General features: G+C 38.2%; 1 protein-coding gene across 1 annotated transcript in view; it reads left to right on the top strand.

Annotated features, from left to right (window-relative positions):
* Nucleotides 1-14,800, top strand: part of TRIQK (triple QxxK/R motif containing) — a 56,703-nt gene that overhangs the window by 16,357 nt on the left and 25,546 nt on the right. The gene's annotated exons all lie outside the window — the stretch shown is intronic.

The raw sequence follows: 14,800 nt of genomic DNA, 5'->3' as shown, positions 1-14,800 counted from the left end.
AGATACTTACACAGCAAATGCAAATCCCTCTTTCTTTGCTTAAATGCAAAGGTGAGTTATTTTTGAAATCCAGTTATGAGGATTCTGTCTCTGTATGTTAAATAATATAAAAGAGTCACAGTATTTTGAAAGCTCATATATAAAATGAAGCACCTTAATCTCTACTCAGTTATTTAAGTAAATTACTTTGTTTTACAGTTGCTAAGCACACACATCTGTTCAAACATGCAGAAAACAACAAGTGTCTGGGGAAAAAAAGGTTGTTTACAATGTGTATTCTCACTGTGAAAGAGCTAGGGTTATGTGAACAGTCTTTATTTTTATAATATCATAGATTTATCAATGCTGCCTGACTATTTTAATATAACTGTTTAGTGGTCTTTTCAACTTCTCATCAAGTTGTAAGTAAGGAATTATTTTGTATTTTGTTTTAGATAGATATGGAGTGCTCTATGTTTCCTAATCTTGGGCAGTTTGTGTGGCTGATTTCTTTGGCTCATTCTATGAGAAACATGGCTGAAAGCTTGTGAGTGTCTTTTTGGATGAGAAGCAGATACAATAGAAAAATGTTTAAAAATATGAATTCTCTGCTTTTGCATTTTTTAGGCTTTGTGTAGAAAAACTTGCAAAGAAACTGTTATCCAGTAGTAGGTGACACCACAAATATTTCACCTAAGTGTGTTTGGTGAGAAGTGGTAGCCCTGCAGGTTGTTTTTGGGACAGCTCATCCTATGTAACTGGCTGCATGGATAGAAGATAATTGTATCAGCTTTTTTGTATTTTCTCCATTTGTTTTTCATCATGATCACTTGTTTTTCAACTGCTACCTTTAGAGTTGCTGTTTTTTTCTTTTTTGTGAACACTTTCAAGTGACCATGGTTGGAGTTGTTTTTTGAAATCCTCTGCAGGGTGAAAGTGTGGTGATCAGGAGGATCCCTGGAGAGACCAGGGCAGGTATAAAGCTTTATTTAAGTAGGAGGCTAAAATAATTGCCTCCCACTCTTTCACAGCTTGTGTTGTTTCTTGCACATGACTACTGTGTGGCACAGCTGGACTTTGCAAAGCTGTGAGATGCCAGGACTGATCAGCTATGCCTTGAGCAGGGGAGAGGACACTGTGCTATTAGCAAGGTACTAGGAGTATCAGTATTGGGGTCCAGCACTCAGAGGTACTGTTAGGTTGCTGACTTGGCAGTTTTGGCCTGGTGTGTGCAAAATATGGAGGGGGTTCATAATCTCATTTTCTTTAGATGCAACACATTGCTCTTAACCTGGAGAAAGCAACTGTTAAAAATTATTGTAGGGGAGAATGTCCTGCTGGCAGGCACATAAACTACATAACCTAGGAGGTGTTTCTGTAACTAGTGCTTCTTAGAGGACAGAGAGCATGAATACACTGTGCTCTGCCTTTTGCTCTGATGATGGTTGTTTCAGCTCCCACTCTGGTCATTCACTGATACCACTCTAGAGTTTGCCAATGGAAATCAGTTTTCTGAACTTAAAGAATGTAAAAGAGGGAGTTTGAAAATTTATGGATACAATTTTAAATTTAAGTTTTGCAGGTGTGTTTGAGTTTTATGTGTATCCATTTTAGGGTATCTTTAGGCCTGGTAGATGAGCTTGGTGGAGTGAGCTCTCTAGTCTCATTATGCTTTTAGGTGTGTTACAGGACAAATAGGTGTATTATTGACAAATATCATCCAGTATTGCCCTAATGAATATAAAAGTGGTGGTGTGGGGTTTTTTGTCATTACTTCTTGATATTTTTGTTCTTACATAGTTTTGCATAACTAGTAATAATTCATCCACTTGTCACAGGATGGTTAAGGTTGACAGGGACAAGTGGAGGTCATCTCATCCATCTGTCGTGTTCAAGCAGGGCCACCTAGAGCTGGTTGCCCAGAACAGTGTTCAGATGGCTTTTAAATATCTCCAAGGGTAGGAACTCCACAACCTGTATTCCTGTGTTTGACTGTCCTAGAAGTAGAAAGCTTTTTTCTTATGTGTTTCTCTATGTGCCCACTGCTTCTAGTCCTTTGACAGGGCATCACTGAGAAGAGCTTGGCTCTGTCCTCTTTGCACCCTCTCTTCAAATATTTGTATACACTGATGAAGTCCTCCTTGGGCCTACTCTTTTTCTCCTAGGTAAATGCTCTCGGATCTCTCAGTCTTTCCTCATAGGAGAGATGCTCTAGATTCTTCATTTTAACTCCTCTTTATTCTTCTTGACCTGATTTCATTCAGGTATTTATTAGAAATTATACAGAAAGATACTTTTTTTTTAAAACACAGTCATTCATTAAAGACTTAGCTTTGACATCTTAGGTACTTTTGCAGGGATGTTGTAGTGTTCAACAGATGATCCCTCAGAACACAGAATGCCCTAATGATCCAGACTCATTTGTTTTGCAGATGGACATTTGGTCACCTTTTCTGAGGTAGATTATATCCAGAAACAGTAAACAAAGTGAGGCTGCACAGGACTTGTGTTTAAAAACATTAATTTATCAAATGCATTTAAAGCTCAAAATGCATGCTTGGAGTGATTACCGGCCTTCTTTTCCAGGCATTTGGTATGTATGGATTGTTGAAAACATTATGATAGATGCTGGCTGAAAGCTATCTCCTGCTGACTAATGGTATGATGTTATTTTTTAGCTTACAACTTAGCGTTTTCTAGCCTTGCTGGATTGAAGGTAACCAGATTGAAACATTTTTCGTACCTTTTTTTGATGGAAAATGGCAGCCTTCAAGGAACAACATGTCACAAAGTCATATCAACTTCCAACACAATTTTCAGTTAGATGTTTAGTGGAGTAATTTGAAATAGAAGCAGATTTTTAATTTAATTTTGTTCCAAGCTTTCTGTTTCGTTCTGAATTTCCATACGGCGTGCCACATGTTTGCCCTGTGCCATGGTTCAAGTTCATGTTGATTACTTCAGTTCAACCGTTTGCCTTTTTCTCTTCTCCATGAGAACAGGATCACTCATGTCTTGTTTGCCTCTGTGCCACTAGCGGTTGCTGTTTGCTTCAGTAACATTTTCAGAGGATTTCCCTAGCACAGAGATTGTCTGCTCTTCTCTGTCAGCTGGCTTTCAGCCATCTCTTCTGCCACCAGCCAAAATTTGTCTGTAGTGCACTTAAGCTAGTGCTCCAGTGTCTGACAGTGGTACTGCCTTCTCAGTGGGGAGTAGAGGCAGTCTTTTAGTTATCAGACCAAGCTGGCAGTGGTTTTGTGAAGCCTATCCCCAAGTGGACAGGGAACAACCACAGCAACCTTTTCAAACTGGCTTCAGCTGTGCCTGGAGGAGGGAGGATGGCACCAAGGGATCTTTCCCTGTTCAAATCTCCATGAGCAGCCAAGGCTGTAGAAGAGACATGAAGAAAAGTAATTTTAACACTTACTCATCTCTCATTCACATCCCCAAATATACACCTGTGGTGCAGCAGCAAACAGGGAAGCTCTTCTGCAGAGCATTTTCTTCTCCCTGCTGCTGTTTGTGCTGCTGTGCTTAATTTGCTGGAATCTGAGGAAAGGTGTGAGGCAGTATGCATCCTTCTGCATTTATGCAGCTTTGCTTCACAAATGCTGTGAAAATAGCAACAGGTTTTGTACCATATTTGCTTTGTTTACTGTTATGTGTGCTTTAAGTTCCCAGAACAATTCCACATGTATATTTTCCATCCTTCTTCATCTGGTGTGTCGCTTGCTCGGCATGGAAGCCGCAGGATTTGTGGGTAGTGTTCATGACTTGTGTGATTGTGGGATCCTAAGCATACATACTGAGAGGATTATAGCATAACTAAAACCTGGTCTACAAATCAGGAATAGACATACTTTTGGCTCCCATTACTATTGTGTTGCTGTAGCATAATTTTTCATGAGGAGAGGTTGTTTGCCAGTCATTCAACCTTCAATTTTTAGACTCAAAGGTCTGCCTATTGTCTGCTCTATATCTTCTGACTTGCCAGCTTGATCTTTTAGAGGATGGAGCTCATATAGACATAGCCCAGGGGTTCTTTGGAGCATATAAGGCTCCTCACATCCCTTGGAAAGGAGTAAAAGTTATGAATGAAAATACATACTCTTTGTTTTGGAAAGCATAAAGTTACTCACTTTGGTAGTAGTTTGCACAGTGACTTGGTGAGGGAGGTGGTGCTCGTTGGCATCACACATGTGGAGCAGTAGGGAAGGGGGCTGGGTAGGAGTCCTCAGTCCTGCGGTGGCAGTGCAGGAGTGGAGAGAGCAGTGCCCACCTGAACTAACAGATAAAACTTCGTGGGTAAAGCTGGGTCTTTTAAAAATTCCTTGGTGTGGAGACTGGTGACTTGTCCAGAAGGAAAGTGCCTCATTCTAAGGCCAAGGCTGTGGGATCACTGTAGCCCTGAGATGGAGAAGAGCTTTGGAACTAGTGGCAGAACAAACATCTCTGGCAGCTGGAACATGGACCTGTTGCCTTCTTGTCTCCATAGAGAAGCCCTTCTTGTGGCAGATTGCCATTTCCACCTACCCTTTTGTTAAAGGAGTTGTCTTTACTACCACCTCACCTTTTCTATGTTTTCTGTTGCTGTTTACCTTCTCTGTGTTTTTATGGAGTGAGTGTGCCTCTACCTTCCTTGTTCTGAGTAGTGACATTGCATACTCAAAAAAAAGTGGCTATTACCAACCTTCCTTTTCCTCCTTAGAAAGAAGAGAAATGTTACATTTTTATATTTTTCATTGAATACATTGCTGAAGTGAAATGTGGTTGTTTTTGTTTCGGATTAGGAAATGCTTGCTACCAGAATGAAAATTTTATTTATAATTTCTGAAATAACAGCAGCAACAGCAAAAACTGTTTGAACTGAATTTGTACTGAAAATTTCAAAATTTCACCCATTTGTCACAAAACAGCAACTCCTCTATCTTTTGTCTGTTAAGAAGAGGTACAGAACCAGGAAGCAACATTTGAATGATTGAGATTGCTCTCCTCTGCCATAAACAAAGATGTAGAAGGACAGATGTCAATAAAATAAAAAATCTTTTGTCTGTGTTTTAACTAGTCATAATTTTTCCCCTATTTTAACGTCAGTCATTTATTTACTGTGGGAAAGGAAAGGAGGGGAAAAGTTCAGAAATGAATATTGAGTATCAGAAAGTCTTCTCCTACTGTTTATTTATAGTGAAAGAAACCCCAAGAAACAGACAGTTCTGGTATACCCTTTTTTTTTTTTTTTCACATAGAATATTACATATGATCTCTTGAATTTTTCTAATAAAAATCTATTACTAAGCATGTAATAAAGAGAAGTAGGAAAAAAGTCCTTCTGCTATTATGTGTGACTGTTGGTGAGTTTTGGAATCTTAAGTTTTGTACTTCACAGTGATAGGCCACTGATACCATGTGTAGTTCTTTTTTTTTGGGAGGAGGTTTTATGAAGAATGAATTTTGATGTCATAGGAAAAGAACTGCATCCTTTGGTCAGTTAGTGCTGTTTTGATTTTAATTTTATGCCAGTGGATTCACTTTTTGGAAACTAAAGTGGGAGCAGCTGAGGAAAACACTAGTCTGGCTGTACTAATTTAATCCACATTTTGGGATGATTGGGATGTTTTTAAATATGTTCTGTGAAGACTGATGATGGATGTTAAGCACATGCATCTTGTGATCACATAGTTTGTAAATCCAAAGCAGCTGAGCTGTGTTTTATTGCCTTGGCTAAGAGCATAAAAGGTGATGGTAGATCTGGATATGTACTTACGTTTGTATAGAAATTATTTAGTTTTCATTTGGGCAGACATAGACTCAGTCTGAGCAAGAATGGGAGGGGTGGCTGTGGGAATGTGTCCACATGTCTTGAAGAGAAGCTAAGGAGAAAAGTTGTGTATCTAAACCCTTGGCTCCCATCCCTTTTCCACAGCAAAGGTTTCTTTGAGCTTGTTTGATTATACTACTTTCACTATATGTTCATACTACTCCTGTTCAGTACTCTTATACAGGTAGAGGCTCATAGTCTGCTCTTATTTTAATCTCATCATCAATATCACTATTTCATTTAGTGGATTTTCTACAAATTTGTTACAGGTGTAAATGAGAGTGAAATTTGACATATTTCTAGTTGCTGAATTGGCTTTCAACGTGGTGTTATTTCAAGCACTTGCAATTCCTCTAAGGTATCCAATGTCTACAGGGCTGTTGCAATGTTACATATTTGTGTTTGTAGTTACTCTCAGCTTTATTCAGTTCTTCAGTGAATTCATTTCTGCAGTCAAAGTCAACTGAGAAAAAACTCATATAATCTTTTACAAAATACGTAAAGTTTTCACTATAGACACACATAAGCATGTATATATTGCATTCAGAGGCAAAGCAGGTTAACATTTTTAGAAATTCTTTCATGAGGCTTTGAAAATCTTTGCTCATGTGTGAAAGCTGGACTTCAAAGTACTCTCATCTCAGTGTGAATATGTAAATCTAATTTTAGACACCCATTTCTAAAAAATCTCAGACATAATTTTTTGGTGTCTACAGTGTTCATATATACACGTTTGGTACGTGTGGTGCATGTGCTTATATTTGTAGGTAATATTGCATTAATATAAACACAAGGAGAATTGGGCAGTGAACTACATATTGGATTTCCTCTCATTTAATCATAACAGAGCAGTGGAGGAGGCATTAGAATGAAATGCCTAGCGCAGATGCATCTCTCAGGATGTGCTTGATAGATACATAAGGTGAACATAATTCATACTGTTAACTACATTTCTTTAACTACATTTCTTTAACTACAGTGCTATGAAAAGTAGCTCTGGGTATTTTGGGTGCAGTTAAGTTTTGTCCAGCCATTGTCCTACCATGGAAAGGGGTGGTCTGTTCAACCTCTGCTGCTCCTCCCCTGTCCAGGCTAGTAGTAATGAAGGCAGCAAGGAGTCTGACAAGCATTGCAGGGGCAGTGGTCTAAGAAGAAAGATATAAGAGTCACTTTGAATGAAGTCAAGTGATGTAAGTGAAGGGATTTTTGTATTTCATGCTTCAGGATGTGACCACATGCCTTATGTAGTTCATCAGGTATTGTACCTATTAATGGCCTTAAGAGAGAGTATGTTAGATGTCCATATTCAGGGAAAGCATGACCACAGAATAGTCATCTGGCTTTTGTAATGAATTGACTGTAATGAATCACGTTGGTGATTGCTGTCATGCAGTCCATTAATTGTGTGTTGTCATGGATTTCTGTAACTGGATTATATTAAAAATATTTTTCTTTTCAGTGGAAGCTTTTGCTTGTGCTATGCCTTATTTTGGAAGAAAGTTAGGAACTGGCTACGTTGTGCTTTTCAAGGTCTTGAACTATTTATGGGATTGTCTGCTCGGCTCTACATATTGCCTGCAGGCTTAGAGTGTTGGATAAGAAAAGAACTTACAGGGCAGGAGGAGAATGGTCTTAGGAAGCTCAAACTGCTAGAATGAAAATAAGAAAAGGCATTTGCTTGATTTGAATTACAGTTACAGAAATCTCAAACATCATGTGACTGGCTTTTGCTTTTACTTGATGGTTAAGGCTGATTAAAACAAGCACTATTGAAAGTATTCACACATTCAAAGTTACTTTGAGATATTTCATTTGTGCAGTAGTTGAATCAGTACAGAAAAGTGCTGAGAAGTGATCGAAGAGCTCTACAGTAAGTGGAATGTGAGAAAAGAAATAATTTGCCCTGATTGAGTGCTCTGGTTTCAGTTAATAAATTTACAGATAATATAAGGCAAATCACTCATCTGTTGCTTTATTTATTAAATGCTTTACTTGAAATCTGGTCCTTGTCATTAGCTCAGTTGCATAGATACCCTGTTCACTGTGGGACCAACGGAGGGAATTTTGCTCAGCTAAGCTACTGATACTGTTCTAGAATAACTCAAAGAAAAAACAACAGTATTTTCAAGAATTTTGACCACCTATTAAATAGGCAAAGTGGAAAAGCCTGGGTTTTGTTCATTTATTTTCTGTGAATATATTATCTTTATCAGCATATTTGCATTGGTGCTGTAAATTTTCTACTGAAACTGATATCCTCAGCTGCAATATTTGATTTTTCATTAACTAAGTAACAGTAAGTTTAGAATGCATGGGGGGTTTTTTTGTTAGAAATAATTTTCCTGTGGTATTTTAACCAAATACTTGTGGGCCATTCATAAGCATTGATGTTTGGATGATCTAGGGTGCGATAGGTAAGAGGATGTGACACAGATTGTCAGTAAATCACTTGCTTAGGTTCAGCCTGGGTGATAGTCATGGGAAGATGGTAAGAGCCTGGCAGATGTTGGGTGGCATTTATGATGCGATGTTTGTGCATTCAGTTCCTAGTGGAGAAGTGTTGAAAAACATCATTATTTGTTGGCAGTCAAAACAGAGAGGAGCTGGATAATGAACTGGCATATGGAGTGAAACAGTGTCTCAGCATTAGACATGGTCCCTTCAGCTCAAGGTTACAGCATACGGGTAAGAGCACAGCCCAGATTTACTGAAGCTGTTTTGAGTAAGTCTGAGCTCACACTGTGCATTAAACCCGTCAGCTTTGGGCCTCTTGAGCACAGTGCTTGTGTTGACCTGCCTTTATCAGCATTAATTAACTTGGCCATGATGCTGTGTACTGTGGCAATGCATCTCCTTGCACCTTACTAGTTCACATCATGGGCAGAATGAGTCTGCAGCTGTCAGTTTAGACCTGATCTGAGGGACCTGTGGTCACTGTGTACTGAAGAGCAGGGAGACGCTTTAAGTTAAAGTAGAATGTAAATATGGCCTTTTGCAGGCACTGAGTGGAGATGTGTAAGAATAATCTCTACAGGCTTCTGTTCTAACAGGTGAAGGATGAGAGTTTGGGCTGGTGTTTCATGTCTGCACTTGTAGGTTAAACAAGCATTGTACTGCTTTCTGGCACAGAGGTCAAATAACCCTGGTACTGATAAAAACTCTGTTTTTATCCCTAAAACAGTGGCTGCTTGCACACTGCTTATGGAAAGTTGCTCCAGGCAATTTTCAGTTTCTTCTTCAGCTGTGTGTAGGAACTACTTGGGAGAGTGACAGTGGGCACATGTGTCAGGGACTGTTGTAACAATTGGAGTGAGCATACCCTTTAATTCCAGTTGCTATTCACGCTGTCTAATATATTGGTGCACCTGCAGCCAGATAATCAGAGGGTACAGTTCAACATTACAAAGTAACCTTTAACACCTAACTCTTTAGTTCCTGCCACCGTGTCATGGTGTATAGTATACCATCCTCTGGGGTGGCAGAGCTGTTTATATGCCATTTTGATCCAGCTTGAAGTAGAATATGTGCGCTGAACAGTTTGTGAGTTGAGTGAACTCCCTGATCTGCTTCATCATCTGGCTGCATGCACAAACCAATACACATCAAAGCCAGGACAGCACACTGCAGGAACTGAAGTGTGTGGCAAAACTCAGGCCAGCAAGTGCCATAAACCAGTATTGCAGTTGGACACTTTGCAAAGCCAAGCTGAACATCAACTGAGTTTAGGAAGTCTTTATTCCATATAACATGCAGATTGAACTGCTTAGGAAGTGTAAAAAGGATTTGTGCCCTGCGTAAGTTTTCCTCAGCTTCTCAGAATCAGTTTTGATTTCAATCCCGTGGCCTCTGTCAGTCAGATCATGTCTGCAGGCTGTGTTACTTTATTGATAATAACTACAATAGTTTAAATCCATGTATTTTTAGAGGTATTTTACACTGTCTTCAGTGAACAATGATGTGGCCTTTCATACATGTGGAAGGCATAACAAAACCTGAATGCAATTCTGGTTTTGACACAGCCTTTTCCATAATGTTCAGGTATAGTACAATGGTGTTTTGCCTACTGAACAGTGGAAAGAAGTGGAGTGAAATGACTAGTGGGGTTGTCTTTGAAGAAATACTTTTAGAGAGAAGATAGGCTGCGGTTCCTCTCTGTCTTTTCTGGAATAGATGAGGACTGTGCAAACTAGAATGCACAGAGAGAAACATTGAATAAATTGCAAATCAAACAGAACTGAAGGTACAATCTTTAACATGCTTCATAGTGTGAAGTGTCTCAGAAAATCCACCTGTTAAGTACAATACCAGATGGAAAAGATTGGTAGAGTTACAAGAAAGACTCATGTCTGTAGTACGGGAAGCTCTGTGTGTCTTGATAGGCAGCTTGGAAAACCACAGACCTGGTGGCATGTATACTCCGCGAAAGAGCTTCTATCCAAATGGTTTAATGGAAGAAGGAAGAATAACTCATGTTTGTGTAGGGAAAATGATCAAATTCTAATGAGTAATCATTGTGAAAAGGACAAAGAGGAAAATGCTTTCATATATTCCTCAGAGAGGAATAATATACCATTTTGGCTCTTACAAAAGCAGAAAAAATTGTATCCAACAGAGGATTATCTTCCTCATCTTTTTTCTGTCACAGATAAAAAAAGAGAAATTAAAAGCATAGTTTAGTGTTAAGTTTTTTGCTTTATGCAGCTACCTTTCAGGTAATTTTTAGTCTGAAGAGAAACACTTCCTACAGTCAAGCGACCATGAGTAGGAAGGTTGGATTTTCTTGTGGTGGAAATTTGGGACAGGTATCACACTGCTGAATTTAGCAGTTATTTCAGATGGTTATCCTTGTAACTGGGAGCAAAATCCAATCCATAAGTGTGAAGATAAAATGAATAACATTTCTGTGCTGGAAAAGCTAATTATGTTTCTTCACCATTTTTTGCTTATGGCCGAAGTGGTATCAATGTGCATGTTGATGACCAGCTAGTTCACAACCAGTGGTGTCAATTCATCAGCTGGAAGTCTTAGCAGAAAGGTTCCCTTGTTCCTAGTGTAATGAAAAAAGTGAACCTTATCCTTGTATGTATTTAAAGTAATGATAAAAAATCTTAAAGCCATTAAATAGGGTACTGGGGACAGTGAGTTTGAAGTACTGTTTTGCTCATCTGTGTTTAAGAAAGATAAACTGAAAGTGAAAGAAATGCTGGAAGAACTGCTAGGGGAGACCAAGAAGAGCCTTGTTTAGCACAGCTGAACACGAATTAAGACAAATGTGGTTCCTTTTGGAACTTCCCAAGTGAACACACGGGAAAAACACAGTCCATATATATCCAGTCCATAACTGTATAAATTTTCCATAAAGAAACATAGCAGGAAACAGAAGGCAGTTTCTTTCCCAGTAGGAGGTTGAGCTTCTTGGGTAATGTCCTACTGGTAGGCTAAAAAAAAAAGAAAACCACCAAAACAAACCGACCAGAAATACCCCCCAAAACCCTCCAAACTGAAAACTCAAACTTGTTTTCCAATTGATCGTTTTCTATGATCAGTTTTAAAGAAAACATGTGCCTTCTCTAGCAAAAGCACTGGATTTCAGTAGTTCACAAAGTCCTTCCTAGTCATATGTTCCATATGGACAAAGTTTCACTGTGAAGTGGAGCAGCTTTCTGAGATATTTATAGCTAGAGAATGCATTTGGAAGGATTACCATAACTTTCTGACTGAAGTTTTACTTGTGGAAAAATTAATGCTGAATATTTTTACCAAAATCAAGATTTGAGGAGAACTGACAGGAGAACTGACAACATAATCTTGAATTTCACAAACTTTTTCTTTCTTTTTTTTTTTTTTTTTTTTTTTTTTTTTTTTTTTTTTTTTTTTTTTTTTTTGAGAGAACATGAAATTTATGCTGAAAGGAGAAAGATAAGGGAAAAGGGACACATTCACATTTTGATCATAATACTAAACTTTGTTTTTTAGTGGCTGTGCTCGCAACACAGTGTGGTGGAGCTATCGTAGTATTACCTCAGCATCGTTTTTTTCAATTTTGGGGGTACTTTTAAATAAATTGTTGAGTGTACATTTGGTGTTACTGCACTTTTTGTTCTTTATATTACAGAAATGCAGTACTTAAGAGTCTTGTAGTAAGTATAGTGTGCAGTATTTCAGAGGATCTCCAGTTGTACATCTTACACAGAACTTTTCTATGTTACCCATTGGTCCTAGCTGTTCCAGGATGTCCCAGTGGTAGGATGTGGTATTTTGTCATCAAAAAATCTCAGTAGGAAAGTAAAAGGAGCTCATACCGCATACTTCTAGCAATTAGCTCATCTCCAGGGAGTGACAGAAAAGGAAAACACATAGTGTCTGTAGGTTGACAAGGAACCTGGGAACATACTTTGTTTAGTGAGTAAAAAGGAAGATTTTCAAACAGTTTACAGCAGGTGCCAAAGGTAGTGGCATAAGGGCATGGTAATATGTTCTATATCTACTGCATACATCACTCACTGAGGTGCTTTCTTTTAGTGGAATTTTCTTTCTCCACCTATTTATTTATTACACAGCATATGCAAAATCAGCCATTTACCAAGTATTAATTTAACTTAGTTTATCACATTTTGAAAGAAATCTATGCAGGTGCACAGCAGTTACTGAAATCTTCCCCACAGAATCGCTCAGATCTTAGAAGTGTACACCAGTATGGGGAAACACTGGAAGAGCTCTGTTCTTAGTAAATCTTGGAATAGGTTGATATATTGGCTAGGGTGGGTTATAGCAGAATAAACATCTGGAGTGGAAAGTGATGAAGGCACATGTATGTCTGGGGGCTGTTGGTCAATAACATACCACACTGGTGTGTCGACTAGGACTGCCATTTGAGCAGTGTTTGAACTCAAATGTTGTAGTAATACTGCTTAAATAATTAGTGTCATTATTGCAAAATCCCTTTGCTAAATTCTTACAACTTGGCATATGAGATACTCTGGCTTTTTTTTTGGCTTTAGGAAAAGCACTGTCTGTCACAAGTTGTTGTTACTGAAAGTTGTTGTTACTGTTTCTTTTCTTCTGAGGAATGGAGCTAAAAAATGGGCTGTAAGGGAGGGCATGTGGCTTTTTTTGTTGTTCTGTGTTCTTACAGCTATCTATTTATCTATATACCTGCAAATAGAGACTTTCAGAAAAACATTTCATTGCAAATGTGAGACAAACCTCTAGGTTGCAAGGAACTGAAAAACTACTTTGAAAAATAAATGTATTGACTGTTTTTCATTCTGCATGTTGTATATAATGGAAGTGTCCTTTCTGGTGTGTTTAAAAAACACAATCAGCCAGATTGAGGAATGTCTGTAGAGGACCATTTAGAGAGTTTACAAATAAACTCTCACGTGCACAGATCAGTGTCTGTCCTGTTTTCTGGGAGCCCACCTGGGAGATGGAGGTTCTCTGTGCCAATGATTTGCACCAGGACTCTCTCACAGGAGATGGAGTTGAACTAAGACCAAGTCACTGGCCACCTTGTCGTCCATGGCTGATGTTCTATGTCCTGTGTCACATGCTAAGACCACAACTCTAGACAGAGGGAATTCATCAAGGGAAGGCTGGGGGTTACACATAGGACTTTTGTGATCAGAGCAATGTACATACACAGTTTGTGAGAAGCAAAGCATAGCTAAGTTAGTTTTCTGTTTAATTCTGTTTAATTTTGTATGCTTTTAATTCCATAAACTGAAATTGCATTGTCCATGGGTTTATAAATATTTAACACACATTTTTAATGAATAAGAAATTGAATTTAAGGGTCAGAAGCAGATTCAGTTCCTTTTTCAGGTACTTGTTTAATTATTTCTCATTATATTTGTAAATGTAATTTTAAAATCTTTAAAAATAAATTAATATAGGCCATCAGAGAATCATCTCTAATAGATAACATTAATGAGTGTTTTTTAGTTCTGTTATACCATTAGACTAGGAGCTCGAGAGTTTTTTTTGATGAGTACCAAAGTCTTGCAGGGAAAAGAGATTTCCCAAGGTCATACAGTAATTTTATGGAAGATTCAGGAATAGAAAGACAGCTCCATGCTTTATCTGATCTAATCAAACAGTTTTCCAGATGGTAGATTTTTTTCCTTAACAGCCTTTCCATCTTTTGTATATTTCCTACAAGAGACATCATACTTAAAAGATAATCCTGTGGAGTAAAGATTTGGAAAAAAGGATATTGGGAGCTACCCCTCCTAATACATGCCTTTCACTATTTAAATATTTTATAATACAGTGAGGTTCAGAGTAAGGGTATTACTGAAACCAGCTGATATTATTCATTAAAATATCAACAGAACAGTGATCCTGATGCAAATGATGGAATAAAATCAAAGAGTCTCAGATAAAATGATTACCATCACTCTGATGCCAGTTATTGGAAAAACTGCAACATATAAATTACTGGAGAAATTTGTATTTCTAAAGAGAAGGTTTGAAGAAAAGCCTAGCTATTCTTCTCTGTGTATTTTAGATTGCAGTACTTGTGAAGGATTCCAGACATTCTCCTGTCAGGCAATACGTCCAATCCAGAAGTCAGAAGTAAGATGCCATTATTTTACTATACACACACATGTAATTCCTTTTCTGTGAGCCTTCAGTTGAAGGTCTGAAAAATTAACTTTAAAAGTTAGTCAGGCTCCTGTGTCCTGTTACCTTAACATCCGTCTCATCACTGACAGAGTCCTGGTTTGGCTCTTGAAGGTAAAATTCTGTCTCCTAATATGCCTTCAAGACATTATTACACCTTTAGTTCTCAGGTCCATAAACCATTACTCTGGGTGCTCATAAATATGCATTTCCTTTACACTTTTAAGTAAGCTGCTACTGCTGTCATTCACTTTTAGTTAAGACCTGTCAGGTGGTGTTTCTGTTGAAGGAAAGAAATTTAAATTACAGGCAAACTGAAGATATGAAGTTCTTTGACATGCTAAAATTAAGAGTGAGTTGGAGAGATTATTCCTCACA

Source organism: Sylvia atricapilla, chromosome 1 (genome assembly GCF_009819655.1).
Source record: "Sylvia atricapilla isolate bSylAtr1 chromosome 1, bSylAtr1.pri, whole genome shotgun sequence".
In the NCBI taxonomy this organism is placed as follows: Eukaryota; Metazoa; Chordata; class Aves; order Passeriformes; family Sylviidae; genus Sylvia; species Sylvia atricapilla.
The sequence above is the reverse complement of the archived record's forward strand: the minus strand, read 5'-3'. Positions and strand labels throughout refer to the sequence as shown.